Consider the following 4669-nt stretch of genomic DNA (forward strand, 5'->3'; position numbering starts at 1 on the left):
TGAAAGGTTGGTACAAGGTTCATCCTTTCTATAGACTTTAATTTTTTGAAGTAATAGAATATATTGATCACACACTAAGATATTAATAAATCATTTTGACATTTATCATAATTAATTTTCTTATCCATAATATATTATTAAATAAAATAGTGTAATGGTTTAAAACACATTTCAAATGATATTTTTTTCAGATTATGGCAACTACAAAATATTTGAATCTCTGCCCCCAAGTATAATTAAAACCAGCAATTTAATTACTTCAACAATATATGAACACAATTTTAACTACAATAGATTTATGTTTTAAGAGACGTATGATATAAGTTACATTCTATTTATTTAACTCTTGTAACTGTAAATATTCCTTTAATTTAAAATTAAAAATATTATGAAGAAAGTTTCTAGAGTTATATAACTATTATTTTATATAGAAATAACTACAATAATCATATCACAATTATTTAACAGTTTATTATGGCACGGAAATTGTTCCTTTCTGTAGCTATACTCCATTAGCACAAAAATGATTTTCAAACTATTTGAATTACACCAATTTGAAGACACGAAAGATCATTCTGTACTGACTTTGATTCAACAGTTTACACACAAGTTTTAAAGATTACCTGTGTAATTAGCCATGTGTGTAATACTTGCATTGGTATGATTTTGCATTTCTACAGTTTGGACAAAGCAAAAGAAGAATAAGTGGAATATAAACGAAGTTTGTATGTTTATATACATCCTTGGATGAAGGATAAATGCATCCAAAGTAGTATCTATAAAAATAAATATTTCTCATAAATCATTGTATATATTGTAATACTATGTTACATACGTATTAATCAAATATACTTATTGGAAACAGATGCGCGAACAAAAGAAATCAAATTCTTTCCTCACATCTTTGAGAGCTACTTCTTAAGGCATTGTAACAATAACAGCACTTGCTTTGCCAGCACATCTCATATACCTTACTGTTGACAGGTGTTCATCTGATGTACTAAGAAGTGTATGCAATATATCAAACAATTTTAATAGCACCAATCAACTTCTGACAAAAATGTATACTTAACAGTGTATTTTTTTAGGATCATTCCAAATAACTGCAGCTCTTGAATTCTCAAGCACAAAGTCAATTGACATCAAGGATAAATTATCTTGCTATATAAACACAAGAGAGCAAATGTTTATTTTGTTGAAGATGTCGAACATCACCAACTGGCCTTCAGTTTCACTTCTCTTTATTCGTATATATGTTATAACTTGTTTAATATTGCATATAGATAATTTTAAGACACTGTCATCTGGATTACTCTACAATATATATTTCAAAATGCCTAGAAATCAAATTAATCCATTAAAAATTAACAAAAATGGTTCTACATACATCCAATTTCCAAGTTTTACTTACAAATTAATAATAATGCATATGAGCCAATCTTCATACTAGTTTTATTAAAAGTTCCATTAAGTTCTGCCTACTGCATTCAGATTTTTCTGTGCTTGTCTCAGCCAAGACAATTGGCAATAAGATTTGTTATTTAAGCTTCTATCTATTTTGTTATACATCCACCTATATTGTGAATTATGTTGGTAAGTTTTGTCTAAAATAATTGATTATTTAAAGAAACATCTTTTCATAATTTTAATAAAAACAAACCAAACAGAACCTTACCGACTCATCCTTTTTCCTCAATCTGGTAAATTCAATAACTGAGCCTAAGATGGTTTGTGTATTATAAGCTAGGCAAGGATTGCCTTTTTTCCACCAACTGCAATACAGCAGTAGGACTTACTAGTTTAGGACAAAATAATTTAGCAAGATTTCTACATGTATCTAATCTGCTAGCCAACCAATTTTTCTTTACATATACTCCTAAAATTAACTTTGCGCACCAACCAAATTTAATTAAAGTACCTGTAACAAATGATATTATTCACAAAGCATCGCGTTTTAGTGCGTATTATAAATAATGATCAATTTTTACTTATCTGACACAGATTTGAATATAACCCCCGAGCTGATCTGTCAAATTTGTGTTTACCTAAATCTTTTACTACTTAATCGCACAAATCAGCCGTAATCAGCAAGCAGAACTTGCAGCGTAGCTACTTCGCAGAGCTGCCAACTCAAATTGACCTTTTTCAGGTTTATTTTTTTTTTGTTGGGAATGCTGCTTTCCACTTTACAACGGCCCCTAGCATGCCCAAGTGGTGGGGGATACTTCCCCGACTATAATAACTTCGCTCAGCGCTACCTACTGTTGCCGATAGATGACGCTGAGGCTGGAGGGGATGGCTGGAGTTGGGCCTTCGCTACGCGTACAGATTCCCGTTAAGCATAAAGTTAAAAGTAGTGGTAGCTAGGGGGTTCCTGTGACACGGTGGTGAGGGGAGTGCGGGTGTGCGGGGGGGGGAAGTGTCTTGGGTTCCTGTGACATGGGGGTGAGGGGGGTGCGGGTGTGCGGGGGGAAGTGTCTTCTTGAGAGCTGGAGTATATTGGGTGATGAGGGGGGTGCGGGTGTGCGGGGGGAAGTGTCTTCTTAAGAGCTAGGGTTTATTGGGTGATGAGGAGGGTGCGGGTGTGCGGAGGAAATGCTTTGGCTATGGGGAGTGAGAGAGAGAGAGAGATCCCTCTCACCCTCTCTTTCTCTCTTAGAGTCTCTCACCCCTCTCCCATCAGCCTAGGGACCGGATGGTTAATTATCCTACGGCTCCACTAGTTCTCTAAGGCTTACCCCCTCTCCCATGTCACTAGGGTCCGGATGGTTAGTTATCCTACGGGTCCACTAGTTCCCTAAGGGTTACCCCTCTCCCATCACCCTAGGGCCCGGATGGTTAGTTATCCTGACAGTTACCCAGAGAACTTTTTTTTGTATTTTAGTTGGTGGAGGAAAAAGTTTCTTTTTTCTCCACTAGGTGGCGATCACGAAAATTACTGGGGCAGCTACACCGCTAGGGGTCCTAAGCATCTTACGGACTGCCATTTTTGTTTTCTTAGTCCTGCCCTCGGAGGGTCTTTTCTCCCTCCACATACTTATCCTAGACCCTCCCACTATTTTCCTACTATGGACCCGCCATTTAACTTGATTTCACATTTAACCATTTTTCTTCCCTCTCAACCTACCTCTACACCATTGAAGGGTCTTTTTCCTTCCACATACCCATTCTATTCCCTCCTATTATTTTCCTCCTTGGGTCCTTCTTTTAATTTCACATTATAGCTTTCTTGAACCTTGGGTACAGATTCCTTTTTTTTATACAAGCTGTCGATAAATATAAAGTGAAAAATATGCAGTATCAAGTGATTATTAATTTAGCGTATAGACAGAATTCTTCAGTAATTCATATAATTACAAGAATAATAGATGAAATTATGCAAAATTTATCACGAGCGGTAAATGAAGAAACAATCGAGACGCATGGAATGGAGTATGAAAATAGTAAGTTATTATGAATGAGATTGCATCATACATTTTTCTAAAATCTGATGATTTTTTACAGTAACACGCTGTATACAACTGTTGTGTAACGTTATTCCCGTCAGTGCGAGGGGCCACTCACACTACGGGATTTCCCATTACCTTCGCCCGTCCTTTTCTATCGGTATCAGGGCGCCAGTTGGTCAGTTGGGTGGCCAACAACCCTACGTTATCAATTGGGTCCTTCGACCCCATTCTCTATGCATCTTATACGGCCCTGCGGCCATGCATATGGACGGTAGCGGTAGCCAGGGTCGCTCAGTATGCTAGGTCGTGGAGAGAGGGGAGGGTCCCTTACGGAAGTCCGAGCCTCGCAGACCTGCCTGCTGAGGGGCATACATTTCTCCCTCACCACCCACACACAGGTGGTGGTGAGGAGTGCGGGAACATGCGGTATCAATTGCCAAAGCATAGCGTTTTGCCAGGAGCGGACCACCACGGAGGCAATATTCACGGCCCGTCCAGCCATAGCGCAAGCCTATGGGATTACGGAGGGCACCGGGACACATTCCAACGGGCTAACTACGCCCCTGCACAACCCACTATGCATTGGCCGGTATCCAGTCGTGACGTACGTGCAGGCTGGCCTATAGCACACGCCTCACGTACGCGAACCGACCCATGGATGTCTGAGTGCCGCGTCACGCGCTCACCAGCACGCACGGACACATCAGCACAGTCCCATGGTCGCGTTCCGACTGCCTGCTATGGCAGTCTACGCACGACATTCGCGCAGCCTGCTTGACGCGCGTAACCAGCGTTCAAGCCAGACTCGATGTTCTATTTCCCCTCCTCGTGGGGACTTATAGACACTGTCATTGTTTTAGGACTCCCCGAGGCTGCTTCTCCTTATCTCAGGTTGCCTGGGTTGTTTGGCATGGCCCTGCCTTACTTCTCAGGACAACCTGGACATCGTTTACTGGAGCGCCGGTCTTTTCATCCGGGCCTCTGCCTGTCAACGGGGTCTATCCTTGACGTTAGCTATAATCCACTCGTGAGCCTATCTCACGAGTCGGTAACGTAGGGATTAATAATATCCACTGTTCGGTAGCTTTTATGTTCTTTATTCGGTATCTCGTATACGTAACGGGGAACTTCGTTACATACCCCCCTCCGTAACGGAGGTTTCGACCCGAAACCGAAAGCGCCCGAACACGAGTTCGTTTTTCGCTGCCACGCCCAAGCGT

The 4669-nt window shown here is 40.5% G+C and overlaps 1 long non-coding RNA gene across 1 annotated transcript; it reads right to left on the reverse strand.

Moving 5' to 3' along the window:
• Positions 1-211: 211 nt before the first annotated feature.
• On the reverse strand, positions 212-1147 carry LOC136783629 (uncharacterized). Its single transcript, XR_010824300.1, has 3 exons — positions 1074-1147; positions 853-1000; positions 212-776 (listed from the first exon to the last, which is right to left on the reverse strand). It is a non-coding gene; the product is annotated as an uncharacterized lncRNA (long non-coding RNA).
• Between the last annotated feature and the right edge of the window lie 3522 nt (positions 1148-4669).

Source organism: Prorops nasuta, unplaced genomic scaffold, assembly GCF_024137725.1.
Source record: "Prorops nasuta isolate Cenicafe-Biocafe unplaced genomic scaffold, Cenicafe_Pnas_1.2 PNAS00034, whole genome shotgun sequence".
Classification (NCBI taxonomy): Eukaryota; Metazoa; Arthropoda; class Insecta; order Hymenoptera; family Bethylidae; genus Prorops; species Prorops nasuta.